Below are 17,871 nucleotides of genomic sequence, written 5' to 3' on the forward strand. Positions count from 1 at the left end.
CTGTCAACATGCTCTCTCCTGTCATCACACCAGCCCCCATGGCAGCACTGTCCCTATTGTGGGTAGACTGGTGGCACTCCACTGCCTCCAGGGTCTGTCTCACCTCACCTCTCTACTTTCCATCTTCCACAGAAACCCAAAAGCCTTTTTTCTTTTTATTTTTCTTTCTTTTTTTTACTTTAAGGAATGTGCTATGGTGGCAAATTCTAGTATTACACCCCAAAGGGATCCGTTCACATCCAAGTAGTTACTTCATAACAAACTGTGCAGATTTGGATGCAAAGAGATTCCTCTGACAGGTGTCATCAGTGGGATAAGGTGTATCTGATGATGAGAAAAAGTCGACAGGCAGAGAGGTAGAGTGTCACTGAGCTTCACTTCAAGCTGGTCAATTTTCCTCAGTTACTTTTAATCCCCCTATTTGGGTGTTTCCAGGAGGTAAGGTGCTGTAGCCACACACACTAGGAAGCTAAAAGAAATAGGAGAAGTAAATCAACAAAATCCCCATCTTCCAAATCAAACCACAGAGCATTTTTCCCAAGAGAGAAAAATAGAAGCATTGTCTTTTGCATTCTGCTGCCGCCTTTTTTAAGTATTAGGATGTCTTTTCAAATCTGTGGCATTTTATCATTTTATTTTCTCTTTCCCTAACCAGTAGCACCAACAATCTCACATGTTCACAAATGATTAGTCCACATTTATAAGAAATACTGGTTTTCTTCTGCCTCGTATGTTCTGAGCCTTCATTGTGCTCAGGCTTTAAGCTGTAAATCAGGACTCAAACAAGCCCTAGCTTTTTTGTCCTCTCCAGAAGCTGAAATTTACTTGTAACAACTTGCTCTTAGGGCATGGAGCTTCCATTCACATCCTGAAACCTGCTGGGCTTACAATTAAATGGTGAGACCTAGCCAATTTTTGAGATCAATAGAGATAATAATTCAAACAACTTCACCTGGTAATTCGTAGAATCATAGAATCGTTCAGGTTGGAAAAGGCCCGCAAGGTCATTAAGTCCAACCACAACCTAACCATACTACCCTAACTCTAACAACCCTCTGCTCAATCACGTCCCTGAGCACCACATCCAAATGGTTTTTAAGCTCATCCCGGGATGGTGACTCAACTCCTCCTTGGGGAGCCTATTCCAGTGCTTAACAACCCTCTCTGTAAAAAAGCTTTTCCTGATATCCAACCTAAACCTCCCCTGGTGCAACTTGAGGTCATTTTCTCTCATCCTATCACCTGTCACTAGTGAGAATTAAACCCAAGATTTGTTTGTAGGTTTCATACTTTGTTATTGTTCTGAACTGTTCAAGATGCAAAGGAAAATGTGCAGCAGTAACTGTAAATATTGCTTTTTCAAAAGCACTTCTGGACAGCCTAGGAAATGAGCGGCTTGTCAAAGCTGAGGCTCTTGTGATCATTCAAGGTAATGATGTAGCATAACAAAAATTTGAAATGACTGAATGAGCACAGCCCAGCCTGTGCCCATAGCCTCCTCCGGGTGCAGCCAGAGGTCACAGCCTATTTTGTTATCAGTTCACCGTCTCTAAACTCTATCTGTGCAAAGATGCTGTTGAAGGAAGGCTGTGCAGGAGGCAGGGAGGAGTGGGGATAACCTCTCAGGTTGTTTCCTGAGGTATGTGATGATAGTCACAGACTATCACACAAGGCTGGTCACAATTCAGCCTGTCCACGAGCTTCGTGTATGGACATGTAACAAATTACCATTGTCTCCTATCTTCCCATTTTCTAAGAAAAAAATAAACTGACTTTAGCAAAAAAGGATCAACGTTTGTGAGAGGTACAGTAATGACCTTTCTTAACCAAAAGAGATTCACTGTTCAAAATAAGAACCTGAAAGTGACTGAAAACTTCAGATATTCATTGGCAGCTGATAAGATGAGGAGAGGCAGGTGAGCTGCTGGCAGAAAGCTGCCAGAGGGAATGTCTGCATGCAAGGAACAAGCAGAGGAATTACAGATGCTTATCGCAAAATGGAATTTTTAGAATGTCTCAGCATAAGTAGAAAAAATGTGACTTAGCTTTCAACATTTGACAGAATGCCTTGGCTGGGTGTGGGGAGCACAGGACACACACAGCCTGTTCCCTGACTCACATGCTGAGATGCCCAGGCCTATCAGTGCTGGCCTTCTGCCATGAGCTGCAGAGGAGGGATGGCTGGGGGTCCGAGTAACAACATGTCTGGCAGAGCATCTGCCAGGTGCAGCAGGGACCGGATGCTCAAGTTACTGCTTTATTCTGCCATGATGGAACAAGCTGGAGAAGAAGGGAGATTTTTTCCCCCAGATTTCCCTTTTTCCTCCTTGCAAGCCTGAATCACCCTTCACAACCACCTACAGCTTCTCATGACCATGAGGCACATCTCTTACTTTTCAGCATTTCTCTTCTTTGGTCTTATTCAAAGAGAAAGCCTCTTCCAGTGCACAAAGATGTGCTTAGGTAAACCAGGGCCAAAGACACTCCCTGACCACAGCTCTTTGGCTTTTGGTCTGCGTGGAGGGAAGCACTGTGCCTCCAGGGCTGGCCAGGGGCTCACAGCCTGGCTGCTGCACAGAGTGTGTGGAACTGCTGCCCTGCCAACATTGCAGGCCTGCCTGCCAAGGCAGCAGACTGACATGGCTTTACCAGGCCTGTAGGTCTGTGCAAAGGGCCACGTCAGCCCAAACAGCCACGCTATCTCTTCTCAGCTCACCTGTGGGAAAGGACCATGTTTGTGCTTCACCCCACTGCCTGTTTGGAGGAAAACATTCCCTTTTAAACCATGTCCATATGCCTGATTGACAAGCAGTAAATGAGCTGCCATTGCTCCCTCTCTTTTGATGAGGTAAACACACCTGCATTTGGATTTAAGCCACTTCATTTTAGATAAATCATCCAGGCACATGTTTAAACTGAAGCAAAACAAGAATCCACAGAGCAATGTACCAGCATAACTACAACAACAACAAAAAAAAAACCCACTGCAATGTTATTTCTCTTTTCCCCTCCATCTTCATGTAGTAACCTGAAAGGGTCTCAGGTTCTGGAGGTCGCTCACAACAGAGTAATACTGTATGCAGTGTGGACTTGGCTGGTACAGATTTACTTTCCTTTTTTTGCATAAGAAATATTACTACCTCTGCCAGTGTGAGAAAAGACATTCACGTGGTGCTTCTCATAAGTTCTGGAAGGAGACAGGCACAGCTAGAGCTTGCTTTTGACTGCAGTCAGAAACAGCAGGAACTTCATCACAGTTATTTGAATTACACCTTATTTATGTGCCATGAGTAAAATCTGTGTTGGCCCCAGAGTGGATGCAGTGATAACACCAATGGGTCACAGCAGATCTGGTGCTGCTGAAGAGCACCTAGGCCACCCCTGCCTTGTGCTACAGCCCCAGCTCTGGGATGGGCACCTCCTTCTCCTTCATTTTTCCTGAAGAGCTTATCTAGAAAAAAGAGCTAGGAAGCATTTCTGCAATCAAGTGATTTTTTCACTGCTAGAATATCTCCCTGGCAATGTCAGTTTTCATAGCACAGAACACAGAAGTCTCAGTTTACTGTCCCAGAGCCTACTGCATCAGATCTGCTTTCAATTCAAGACAAGGCTCACATGAAAGTCACTTTCAACTGTTTCTCTCTACTAAGTGAGCACACTTCTGTGCACCTCAGGTCTCAGCCAGAACTCGATCTATTGTGAATGACTGAATGTCATTCAGTAAGTGACACACACACTTTAAAGCAGAGCACTTTCCCCCTGTAATCAAAGCTATGCTGTAAGTTACATCTCCTGCTGAGACATTTGCCTGCTGCACTGCTAGCTAGATAAGCAAGGTGCAAAATGACTGCAGCTCCTTCTCTACTCATTTTGCTTTGTTTTTTTCCTAAACACGGCGTTCCTTGTTACCAAATCTCTAGATTAGATAAAGGAAAAAATCTGTGGAGTTAATTGCATTAATTAAAAACCTCATCAATGAAATAATTCGAAGAAAGTCTGAGCTCATTGCCATTTTCTTCTAAGTATGTTGTATAAGCATCAGTTACAAGAATATCAAGCTTAAATAAAAATCAGAAGCAAAGTTATTTCATTTTGGACAGAGGAAACAGCTTCTTGGAAGAGGCAGACAGAGAGACCACAGCATGCATGGAAATAGCTGCAGCACAGGCAGCTCACTGACAGCATCACAAAGGAGGCAGGGTGTGATCCAGCACTAAATCAATCAGTGCTTTCTGCACAGAGCTACGAGTTATGGAACAGGCAGGTAGGTGTTTTGGTTAGTTTTTTAATGTTGCTTCCACTTAAGTATTTTAGGAATTCACTGACATCTGCTTTTTTTTTTTCTCCCATTAATTTCTAATAGCTGGAATTCCAATAGAGCTGTTTTAAATGTAACTGACATGCTTTTTCCAAGCAATATTTATTATTATGCACAATTTCTGCACCTGCTAATTCAGGCGGGGTTGATGTTTTTGGAAATACTATTGTGTGGATTGAATACTGTAATAGTAGGTTCCTATTTGATACGTATGGTTAGAAATAAATAGATTTGTACCTTGGTCTGTTGTGGGTTTTTTTGTTTGTTTGTTTGTTTGTTTTTCCTATATTGCAGTGCTCCAGCCCTTCTGCCTTCCTGGAAATGACTAAAACCACCTGCTCTCAAAAGAAAAAAAACAACAATCAGATAAAACCTGAAATTATTTTTTAAAAAAAGAAGATAAAGGCCACCATTTAAAAATTATATAAAGATGACAGTAAAGAGTTGATATGGGAGCACTGAAATGCCTCGCTGCTCCGTTCAGAGCCTCCATGGGTGAGTCCAGGAAAACAAGGATGAAGAGCACCAAGTTAGTTGCACCTTGTTAAATGCAGCCACATAAACAAGTAGACCTTAATGGGATACTTTCTGTAGTCATTTGTATGTCTGAATTACAAACTAGCTTCTGTGTATCTGCAGAACAGATACACTGCTGAGCGTGCACACAGGCTTCCCAGAAGGGGGCTGGGTCTGCCTGTATTCGAGTTAGTTGTCCGTGTGAATACAGGGCTGCTCTGCCCTCGCTGGAGATGCTCCTGGTTGACACCAAGTCAGTTCCTTTTTACAGAAAAACGCTGCTTTTACAAAGCAAGCATGAACCTATATTTACAGTGATGTAAAGAAAAAAAAATAAAGGTGCAGAAAAGTACATCCTTATATCCAGCAGTCAAATTCTTTGTCAATGTAAGCATAATGCATTCCACAGAGAGATAAAAGCAGGTATGCCACAGACTTTCATAGAAATCTTTGTGGAAGCAGACAGCTGCACTCATAGCAGCAGCCCCCAGGCTGGCCACTGCTGCAGGACAGTCCCCATTTCTTCTGGCAGCTGATGAGGGCTCCCTATATGATGCTGAGCTGTCAGTAATACATAAAAAGAGAAAACACTGACAGCACAACCTGTATTTAATTGTAGTGAAAGATGGTTTTCTGGGCAAGCTGTCTTGCAAAGAGCATGAGTGTGAGAGGGAAAGATGAACAGCAAGGAAATAAAACCGAAAACAAGAAAACAATCAGAGTGGGAGACTTGGGTCCAAATATTCTGCTGCACTATTGATTTGTACCCCCTTCTTTTTGCATTTCCCCCTCCCCCCCCACCCAGTGGGGCTGCCATTCCTTCACTTACATGAGACAGAGGCACCAGGGGAACCATCAGTGTCAGATAAAGCAGGCACAGCTACACAGGATTAAAATGGAGCATGTCTAGGTCAAAAGGTAACTTAAAAAGAGAATTGGACTCTTGCTTTCTCCCTCTGTCAGGAAAGACTGGACTGGCCAGAGTATAAGGTCACATCTTTCATCATATCTATCTGGAAGAAGTCTTGTATTTGGAGGGGGAGAGCTTGAAGCTGGAGACAGCCTAACGGGAAACCACAACCACAGAACTGCAACCTGCAACCACCCTGTTATGAAGCAAACTCACAGTATTATACAGGTAATGTCACTCTATGTAGCACAAATGAAATATATGTGTATAAAAATATGCTTGAACAGAATGGCAGCTGTTCTCATAGGTGGTAACAAATTCAAATGGTAATCACAGCCCATCATTATAATGAAGTCTGCTAGCAAAGTGTTACTGTAAATGAAAATCCACATAACATCTGATGCCCAGAATGTAACGAGCATTCTCCTGATTCCATTTAAGCCTACTGACACATAAATATCCCATGTGTGTTCCAGATCTGTCAATAATTATACTTGAACAAGGAACACCTTATTAGTTCAGGGAAACTAGCTGCACTGTGGTCTTGAAGTCACTGTGGCCATTAGCTTTTAAGAGCACATCATTGATCGCAATCTCATCGATATATTTTTGCTCTTGCACCTTCTGTTGCTTTCCAGTCTCCCTGAGCTCTCTTTGCATTCCCAGCCTCCCCTGCTCAGCTCAGCACAAGGGGATCAGTCTGCAGTAGCCACCAGGAAAGTGCATCTTTATCTCAGGCACAGCACAGTGCCACTCAGCCTTGTCTTTATCTGTTAGCAACAAATACTGAACTCCTGCTCCTGTAGGCCTTTCTAAGATGTGCAAGTAATTGCACACTGCTTCCAGAAAACGCTCTTATGGAAAGAAGAGTAATGCAACTGTTTTCACTGACCATCTGATTGCATACTGCCCTGCAACTTTGGTGGAATAGCGATACATTCTAGAGTATAATTCAATTCAAGGGAAACAAACATGCAGAAAAATGAATAAACTAATGGGAGTTATCAAATCAGTCTTTAAACCCATCTTTAGGAGCAACGAGAAGTCAGAAATCAGGCCCAAGTTAGACCAAAGAAAGCACGGTTTTGACCAGCAGTATCCGTCTCAGACTCCAGCACAGACTGAGAAAACCACAGGCCAACTTTTGCAAACAGTCTTTCATTGCATCACTCCAAAGATCCTATTCACATGAGTACCATTCCTTACCTAAGTTGTCTGCATGCTTCGCGACAGGAGCCAGCGTGGCTGGAGAAGTGTTTTATATTGCTTTACTATTTTTAGTCCAGTAAAGAAGGGGATACTTTCTCCCAGTGCAACATAACCAGATAAAAGCACATTAACTGAACTTCATCATGGCATATAACTTACAATTAATCCAGCCTGAAGAAAATTGTATAACCTGGTGCACATTCTTCTATTACACAGCACAGGCAAATGAAGTGTCACCGCTGGACTGACTTTTTATTGTTTGGGTGCTGACTCTGTGCTCTTCAGAGCACATCCTGTGCATTTTTTTTATATGGTACATATTTGTGGGGGTTACGCTTCTCTAAGAGCATGAAAGAATCCCTCAAGCCATATAGGAAATCTGGTTTTGAGTGGCCAGCAAGTAGATTTTGTCTGTGGAAAATGTGAGTCAGACTCATGTAAAAAAGCACAGAAAACAAACTGCTGAGAGGAATGCCTGACATTGGTTTAACAGCCTTCAGATAAGGTTCACAAAACTACACAATGATTATCTGAATATTTGATGTAGATAACTACTATTTATACAGCTCGATATGTCTGTGGTAGCCATGTGACAGCTATAAAGTATAACACCTTTCACACAGAAGTATACATTAATTTCTGGAGCTGGCTCTGTGTGCTGGGTGCTTTATGTACTGAGTTTCCACCCCAGTCCATGGATGGCAGCCACAAATCTAAAGTAAACCCAGCAAATATAGACACGTGTACCTGTAATGCACTGGGTATGTGGAATGCACTTGAAGGTTGGCAGGTAGTCACAACTCATTTGGCTAGAGGAGATCCAAAAAATCACAATTTCCTCTTCTAATCTCTACAATACACTTTTTTGCTTCAGAAATGAAAATAAAACTTCGTTTTGTTGAACGTTTTTGATTCACACAATGAATCCCCTGTCCTCGGCACTGGTTGGATGACCATTCTCTGGAGAAGAACAAATACCTCCTTTCCGTTCTGTACAGCATAGCATGCTGCCTTGGGGAAAAACTTTTGCACCCCCCATGTATTTGGTCTGGCCTACACAACCAAGCAGAAACTCAAGGTGTTGCCCACTTCTTTGGACACTGCAACCCGGTTATCTGAGGGGAAATCAAAGCCACAACTCTGCTGTGATTTGTGCTGGGTGCCTGGAGCCTGTACAGAAAGAAAGATTTCTAAAGGAGAGGAAGAAATCAGACCTCATGCAGTACCTTTGAAAATCTCTCCCTAAAGGCATAACTCAAAAAGCCATTAATGGGGCAGAGAGTTTTCATTATTTGAAGCATGTTTATTGCATCTCTTTCCCCTGAGGAAAATAGCACCCGCTGTGAAATGGAAGGCAGTTAATGGATTGCAGCAGCAGGAACTAAATATATTTCCTTCTCTTCCATAAGTACCAAAGAATGAAGAAAATGGACAGAACAGGCATTGCCCATAGAGGTAAACTGCTGCTCCAATTCCTTGGACAATGCATCAGTTTTACAGCTTCTAACAGAGCTTTGCTTGTCGCCAAGAGCAGATGTGCCCTGGGAGAATTATTCCTCCCTAAGTAATTCTGGCCAAAAGAAAGCACCGAACTGCTGCATGCAAAGATTGGTGCAGAGATCGAGGACTTTGATGGGCAGAGGCTCCTGGGGGCACAGGCTGCCCCTCCATGCTATCTCACAGGTACAACAGGCAGGGAAGGGCAGTTGGAAGGGTGCACCTGCAGAGACCATCCCAGCATCCCACTGGAAGTAAGGCTGCTCCCAGCACTAGGTCAGGTCTTCCATGCTCAGTCCACCTACCCCATACCTCTCTGGGTAGCATCTCCCACAATAGCCTCTTTTTTGTTGCTATACCATCATGTCAGAGCATCTGCACCGCTGTTAAAAGCACCCTCAGACAGTATGTTTCATGTCTTTCCCTTGCACTGTGTAGTAAGCTGCCAGCCCACCACCCCAGCCTGGCCCCTAAGGTAAGCAAATGCCACAGCTGTGCACAGCAAACCCTAGCCATCAACAAAGAGGCACTCCAGACTGGAGGCTCACAACTAGCTTTGCTTCAACAGCTCTTGCTCGCCAACTCTACTGCCTATTGACCTAAGAGAAAAAAGCAAACAGAATAAATTTTCCTGAGCCTGATGTCGTACAGTTCACTCACCCTTCCCTTTGCTGGCTCTGCTTTCATCTGAAGGAGGAAAAGACACGGTGTCTGCCCTTCTATTATCAAGTTCCTAGGTTTGTGGGTTATTCTTGTTTGTTTGTTTTCCTCGGTGTTGTATCAGTATTTTTCTTATCTCTTCCTCAGGTCTGAGGAAATGAAGTTCTGGTACCTTAGCTGGGATCAGCCAACGTAAATAGCTCAGTCCTTAGTCCATCAGGCTCTTCCCAAGCCCTTGAGTTCCCAGCTTTTTGCCTTCTCTTTTGTTTCTGTACAGTCTCCCTTGAAAAATGGCAAACAGTGTGAATAGAATCAGGTATGTAAAATAAGGCCCATATAATTTTCATATCTTGCTTTCCACAACCTCTTTCCAAAAGAAGAAAGCCAGGATATGGAGCTGCACAGCTGTGGTTGTTATCCTGACACTGCAATGCAAGCAAAGCAAACAAAAGCAGTGCTTAAGTGGCAATCCAAGAAAGAAACTGGAGACTGGGTTCCTCACCACAGTCACTGGGAGGTAAGGCAAAGCCAGGAGGATTCCTACTTTTAGAACATTCGTAGAATTTTTTAATAAACCAGTACGTACAGGGACTGTAATCAGATATCCCAAATTCTTGTGCTGACTTACAAGATAATGACCGATTTGCAGGGAGAGAAGCTCGCGTTTATTGCCTTTGGAAAAGAACTGAGACTGAATCATGAGCATCTTCATCCTTGAAACCAGTGTTGCACTGAAGGGTGAGGGAGAAGAAGTCATTTCACAGATGCTTTGATTAAAAATATGAAACTCACACCTTTTATATGTAGCATCAGAATAAAATACAAAGTTGGGAATGTAAACTGTGTCTGTGACGCAGCCCTAACGCTTCCTGTGCGCCCTTATTCTCTATGCACACAGGACATCAGCAGGGTGCATTGAAGAGTGGTTTGTGTGCTTCTGTAAACAAACCAATGCACCAACAGCTCCAAGCTCCCCGCAGGATCCGTGCTCTCTATGGACTGCTAGGTCTGCACATCACCAGTACAGATTTTTCTGTGCCAGCCCAAGCTGAAACTTCCACATTTCCCCTAATATTGATAAAATGAAGAGTGAAACAATGGAAATATTTTCCACAGCTTTTCCTCCCGGTTCTGCATCAGGCTCTAAATAAAGTGTGATTTCCTGATGAGAACTGAGGTGAGAAATAAGAAAGTCAATTAAAAGACTGAGATTTCTGTGGTACCTCGGTGAAAATCTTAATGAGACTTTGTACCTCAGCCTCCTCTTCCTCTGGCTTCAAGAGACTGCACTCTACTAAATTATTTACAGCTTATGTAAACCAAGAATGAGTGGAACCAGAGTGTTTTGAGAAACAGATGCTGAGGTTGCCCTTTCCTCCTTCTCTGCTCTGGCGGATACATTTCACAGCGAGGTGATCCTGTGCAACTATACTTGTGGGGCTGAATTTCTCTCCTGTTCAGCTTTCTTCCATCATTCCCTCATGCTCTTTGTCTTTCCTTCCTCTCATGTGAGCACCATCCAGTAAACTTTGAGCAGGCTCTGCCCCACCTTGAGATTAAACGCCGGCAGCTGACCACAGCCTCCTTTACAAGAGCTTCGTCATCAAATCTCTTTGTTCAATTCCTGCCCTCATTCTTTCTCCTGCATGTTTACATTCCTCACGTTCCCACTTCAAGCGCTTCACTGCATGACCCCCGCTTTGTGACCATACCTAGGTTACATAAATATCTCAGAGCACACCTTTTTTTACAGGCTTTCAGTCTCCCTGTCACTGGTTCAGCAGGAGCAGTTGTGCAAGCAGTGTTACACACCCCAGCATGCCTTCCTGCTTGATCACCACAGCACCATAAGCTTTTAAATCAATCCTGTGCTTCGTCTGGGAAGCACAGGAGAACTGAGCCATAAGCAGTCAGACCTTTCACACTGTGCATATGAATGAGGTCATGTTTTCAAGGCTCCTACACTCCTGGGAGATGGCTGTCCCTCCACGTGACACAGCAGTCGCTTCCCACTCCTCCCTGTTTTCTCTTTTCATTACAGTAGGAAAAGAGAGGAAAAAACCCACTGCGTTGCACTCAATATGATAGAGATGCTCATAGAGCAATTGCAGTCTCTGTCTCTCCCACATCTGTCAGCCTCAGCGTCATCCAAAATATGGGAACACGCAAAACCAAAAGTCCGAGAGGACAGATGCTGGTGTTTCACACTCAGGCAGGAAAGTTGCTGCAGCCCAGGGAGACTCAACACCACCAAGGAAATGCAGGGGAAAAGATGGAGACAAAGCATCATGGAAGCGGGAGGATGTGAGCAACAGCTGCTTTGGAACAGAGATGCCTCCACACCTACGCTGTTGAAAGCAAGTAAGCCTTGTGTCATAGCAGATGTGCTTAATCATGTACGAAAGTGCCAAATGATTCCTCCAAGTATTTAGCTCTTAAAAAAACATAATCTAAGTGCAGTTGGTGAGTTCAGCATACTTTACAGCAAAATTGATGTTAATCCTCACTGGCTGTGATGAGGACCAGCCTTTTTTGCCAGTGCACCCTGAGACTTCAAAGTGCTTTGCTAATATTTTCGACTTACTGCTTAACAATCCTCACTCAGACAACTGCATCTGTCCTGCTGATAACTGTGGAAGTAGTGGCTTAGAACAAGAGCTGCCTTAGATTGATGATGATGTCAATTGTATGTGGAAATGACTCTTGATTCAATCATTTTTTTTTCTAGCCACTCCACTGAAATTTTGCTATTTCAAGCACAGTTTTACCAGTACATGGAGTGCTGTGGTAAAGAATCCGAGGCAGCAGCTTGCACAGGCAGAGGGTTTGTTTCACAAATAAAGGCAGCATAAGATTATAAGTGGTTTATCTAGGTTTTGGACTAAAGTAAGCTTTATTTAAAATTGATTTCTTAAAGGCAAGAATGTCATATAATAATTCTTCCTTTTCCATAGAATGTCACTGATACAATACATATTCACTTGGCTTCTTAAAAATGTTATTAACTGTAATTTCTACAGAATGATGAGATTTAATCATCCCTTTCATAACTACACATACTCCCTAGCCTCAGGGCGCTTCCAATTGGAGGTAAACATGATGGGACCTGAGACAAAAGCGCAGGAAAAAAAGAGGGTGTGGAGCCTATTAACAAGGAGACAAAGGTAAAAGCAATTGCTCAAAGAGCCAAGCTTATCTGGAAGGATTATCAAACCCAAAAAATAATGGAAGTGTGGGAACGCAGAAGATGCCAGGAAAGCACAGGGCGGTTTTCCAGGTCCAATTGCACAGAACCCTGGAAAGGGCCAAAGCCCCTTGCTGGAACCAGCCAGTGACACGTGTCAGCCCTTGTGCTGAGGAGCTACGTGCTGCTAATCACAACACTGCTGCAAAGACACTGCACGAGGCACACTTATGTAGCTCTGTGCGTTAGGTTCTCTCTGCCCCTTCTCCCTGAGCTCACAGTTTCTCAGCATGACTAGGAGCACTGCAGCAGTGCTGCTCTTTCTGGTTATCCTGAGGAGCATTCTTACCTGAGAACCAGTTTGCTGGCTCAGTAGATCAATACCAGTGGAAGGAAGCATTGATAAGAAAGATAATGGAGAAAGTGTTTATATAGAACTTGATCTTTTGAACAACAAGAAAAAAAAAAAAAAAAGAAGAAGGAATAAAGAAATAATTGGGAAGAAGATGGCAGAAACAGACCAAAGGAATATAAGGGTCTCTTGGAGTCCAGGCAATAACAATACTGCAGGAACAAAATCACATACTGGCTTGGGTTGGAAGGGCCCCAGAGATCATCCAGCTCCAACTCCTGCAAGGACAGGATTACCAACTGCTAAATCACTGATCAAGCACTGCATCAGGCTGCCCAGGGCCGCATCCCACCAGGCCTTGAACCCCTCCATGGACCCACGGCTCTCTGGGCAGCCTGTTCCAGCACCTCACCACTCTTTCAGTGAGAAACTTCCACCTGACATCCAACCTAAATCTCACGTCTTTTAGCTGAAGGCCATTCCCCATTGTCCTACCCCTGGAAATCTGTTGGATTTTCACTGACATTTCCATTCCCTGCCCTCACTGTTCATGCAGCACTACTCGAGTCTCTGCAGTTTTTGTAACACGGCACTAGAACAAAACCATCTGCATCGTACTGCATCGTGCCACGTGCAAACGTGTTCCTTGAATGCTGCATTGGTCCTTTACTGTGCTCCTCCATTCGGCAGACCTGAACACGTTGGTGGCAGGAAGGCAAACAAAGGCACTGGGGAAGGTCTGTGGGCTCCCACATCTCTGTGACATTTCTGTCCCCCCTGCAATGCACTGTTGGTGCATCCTCCACGCAGGACCGGGTAACACTTCCACCTAGTGGACAGTCTGACGGATCTATGCTGTTCTGTACCAGCCGTGGCTCGCTGGCTTTGATTTCTCACTGATTTAGACAAAGCTTAAAACGGTGGTATCCAATTCTGCATTAGTGTGGTGAGGAGCTCATCTGGAGAAAAAGTGCTCCGATTTTGATCTGGGCCAGTATCCAAGTTTAAAACAGATCGATTTGGTCAGATACGATGCCTTGGAACTTTCCAGGCAGATATTTCATCCAAGAATCCAGGGTGGTGTTTAGGCAGGTCTGATAGATCTGAATATATTTTCAACCTAGGTCAGATTGTTTCTAAATATAATTCCACCTCCACTGAAGCTAATTCAAAGCTTAAATCAACAAGTAGACTCAGGAAAATGAGTGGAAAACACAAAATAAAACAACCAATCAAACATCAAACCCAAACAACAACTACCTGAATCCCAGTCACTGAAGGAAACCAAATACCCAAATCCCAGCCCTTGGGGAGAATAAATATCCCCATCTTCTCTCCAAGCAGTGCCTCATCAGAGTGCATGTGACAGTTGTCTCAAGGTGACCTCTGTCACCTGCAGGGAGAACTCCTGCACAGACAGCTGAATCACCTGATGAGTTGGCACCAGTGATCAGATTGCTCTGGTGACTGACAGAGAAATTTGCAGGCTTCAGCTTGACTTCATTATGCAAATATGTCTGTGCAGCACTCAAAATTAAAGCCAAAAGAGCCGCTATCCTCTTTCGTTTTGAACTCTGATACTTCAAACGTTTGTTTTAAAGATGATGTTATAAGCAGGGAAACACCCTGAGCAAGCTGTTGGAGCCATGCTCACGGGTCTGAGTTGGTGGCAGGTGACATGATGCACACAGATCCCACAGCTAAAATAACTGCACCACAATTTCAGGCTGGTGGGCTGGTACCAGCTAGGAATCAAACCATAAAAATAGGATAAATGGAGGCAAGTAGTGATAGCAAAGGATTAATAGGTTCCCTGAAGATTTCTGAGCTTTCTTTGGTATGTATAAATTTTGGCCTGCAAGTCCCTGCAGGCTTGAGCACAGAATTTAGGAGTTTCTTATTGTACCTTTGAAACATAGCAGGAAAGCCTGAGAACAATTAGGGGTAATACTGCCCCTAGGCTGAGGCTAGACTAACATTTCTGAATGTTTTGAACTAGCTTACCCCCAATTTCTGTACCAGTGAAAGAAATAGAAACTGCGTATATTTGCCATATCTCTGAGAGATCATCTCTCTTTAAATTTTGAGGTGGTTATGATGCAAAAGCCATTTACAAAATAATAATAACAATAATAATCAGAAACTAGTCACTTTACAGCATGATTGCAGCATCTCCTGCAGCACATCAGCTCCCAGGTCCTGCACATGCAGAGTCAGGGTAGCAGGGTGCAGACAGCCCATGTAAGCAAGGAACAATCCCCCATAGATCTCAAGAGGACCAGAAAATGATGAAATAGAGATGATAGGAAATCCAAGCACACTTCAGGTATTCTGCATAGGCTGGTAAAAAAAGGGTGCAGGTGGGGAGCAGAGACAAACAGCACTTCACACTGACAAACAATAGTGGTTAGCATGGGAGGAAGGCTGATGACAGGGTAGGTGTGGCTGAAGAGATGCTAGAGGAGCTGTCTGAGGCAGAAAAGCTGACGAGGTCTGGAGGAGCTGGCATCAGGTGAAAAGCTCAACAGCTTTTTGTGGATGCATGGGGGGTTCACCTGATGAGGACGTCAGGAGGAGCAGCTACATCCTGCCAGATGTTCTGAGAGCTCTGGTCAGGGGAAGCTTAACCTTGGCATAGTGAATTAAACCTTCCCTCTTTGCTCTAGCTCCTTCTTTCTTAACAAACCCCTCTCCTCATGGGGCTGAAAATAAGATGTGAAGCACCAAAGCCACAGTCAGAAGCATTTAGAAGTTCTCAGTTGTCATCATGGATGCAGGAGGCAAGGGTTGTGAAGGAAAACAGTTACCTGTTCAGTCACAGAAGCTTGTTTCTGCTCCAAGTGGGACAGCCACAGCTCTCAGGAACCCTGGAAACACACCCTATGCAATGTGCAGCAGCTGAGGGGCATTCTAGGAAGGAACTTTTTGCAAGAGAGAATACTAAAGCTGATATACATCCTCTGCATTATTGTTTCTAAAGGAGCATTGTATGCAGCATTCCAGAATACATCTTCAATCCTGGGAGAAGCAGGTTCTTTTTCACAGCTAACGTATTTCCTTCAACTATATGGAGTGATGTGTGATATTTCTGCTGCACAGGGATGTTTTCTTCAGCAATCCAGATGTAACTGAGAGGTTACAGGCTTCTGTGCCTCCTGGAAAGCATATACCTTCATTGAAAAACATCAAGGTTTCCTAGACAGTCAGCTGGGATAGAGGAAATGAAACCTGCAGCTGTAGCAGAGCTGTTGCTATTATGGGGTTAATTAGGCATTAACAACTGAGGTACAGCACACATTTTTCTGAGGATTAGTGACCATCTGGAAGAAACTGATGGCCTAGGAAACCCTGATCATCAGTGTTTAGGGGCCTGTCCTTTCTCAAGGTCACTAGAAGAGCTGCTGAGTAAGGCTGGACCAGGGACCAAATGCCAGTTCCAACCACTCCATCAGGGCCCATAGAAGTTTGCACCGAGCTTTGGGGTTTCCAGAAACCTTCCGATAATCCGTTACTGGTGAGAAGGTTTCAAGAGCATCCAAAATGATGTCTGAATGATGAACAAAACTTTCATATATCAAGCAGGTTTTAATCTGCTTAGTTCATCATATCTATCAGTTAACTTGTTTTGCAAACAAAGGTTCTCCCCTGGAGCTCCTAAGCAGCTGCTGTGCTGACATCACCCCCAAACACAACGTGGTACAGAGTTCTGCCTGCCATACCCACCAGCAAGAAATGTTTCAAAAAAAAAAAAGTGGGAATTGCTGGATAACCCATCCAAATAGAGAGACTGTCCTGCCTGTTCCATTGGAAGGTTTATATCAACATTTTTATACATATATGAGAATGCACACTGGTGTCATCATCCAAGGAGCTGAGAGCGTTTTGCAGCTAGCAAAAGTGTTGGATTATCATGTAGCTACAGTTTTGCAATACAAGGGATACAGTGTGGCTCTGCGTGGTTTAAATAGGCTTCACAGTTACGACCATCTTCTCTCTGCTCCTTTGCCTTACCTTGAATTCTGAACAAAGGCAGAACCTCTGTTCAGCTCCTTTTTAAAGTCAGTATTACTTCTCACTTCTTTTGATGTCTGTATTTCTAAGCCTATCTATACATCATTTTTCCACTCCATCTCCAAAGACTTTCTACACATTTGGTACTCAGAAATGAAAGCGTTCACGGGGCGACCTACTTAGGCTGAAGCACAAGTCTTTTCCATGTGCTTGCTCTCATAGAAACTCCCAAGACATGCAACCTACACTAAGAAGCATTCATCAGGTGGAAGTCATCTGCCTCTTAGCATAGCTGTTCACCTTTTCCTTTCTTCTCTCATCTAATCTAGAACTAATTTCAGTTTTGTGCACGTTTGTCCCTACATCCTCAGCTCATGACTGACTGCTGTTAGAGGGCTCCTGCCTTGGCACACAAACACGTGGCACAAAGCTGCTGGCTCTCCCTTTGGTCCTGAGCTCCTCTACTTCATTAGGATCCCCTAAATAAGTTCTGGAGGTGCTTAGAGGGACAGATGAGTTTCCTCAGCTGCCCTTCCTGTCCTGCTGCAGATTAGGCTTCTCTTCCCTTTTCTATAATAGAATTAACTGGAATGAATACACTCTGGCTTTTCAGCTGCCTCTGTTCATTGCCTGCTGTATTAACCAAGACTCTGATTTGGTTCATCCCAGCAGGGACTCTCCAGAGATAACCTGAAATTGCTTTTTACTTGATTACTTTATGTCTCTCAGTTGCTTCAAGCAAGGCAATTTTCCAAGTTTTTTTGAAAAATCAGAATAAATGGTTTTCTATTTTGTCACTCGGAGATTTATTTAACAGGCATTTCTCCCTGCCCTCCCCACAGCCAGAGCTGTTACTGTGGCTCTGCACAGAGGAGCCCTGAAGCAGATCTGTGAAAGCCATTCACAAATCCTCTGTTGGCCAAGTCCAGCTAAGGAAGGTTCAGCTCAGGATGGTTCCCTTATTTCCCTCCTGCCCTCTGGGTGTGGAGAAAAGATTCAAAGAATTTACCGTGCTTCATTCTAAAGAACTGAAATTCAAAACAGCTGCAAAACACACCGAGGACAACACAAGAACATAGAAATGGGCCAAGTTTGTCCAGGTCAGACTAATGGGAACTGCCCCCTGTACCCCAGCGATGGCACCTCGTCCCACAGAGAGCTGCGTGAACAGGCACAAAGGCAGCAGTGTCTGCAGCCTGCAGCTGGGATGCAAA

This window comes from Tympanuchus pallidicinctus, unplaced genomic scaffold (genome assembly GCF_026119805.1).
Source record: "Tympanuchus pallidicinctus isolate F22 unplaced genomic scaffold, pur_lepc_1.0 scaffold17, whole genome shotgun sequence".
Taxonomy (NCBI): domain Eukaryota; kingdom Metazoa; phylum Chordata; class Aves; order Galliformes; family Phasianidae; genus Tympanuchus; species Tympanuchus pallidicinctus.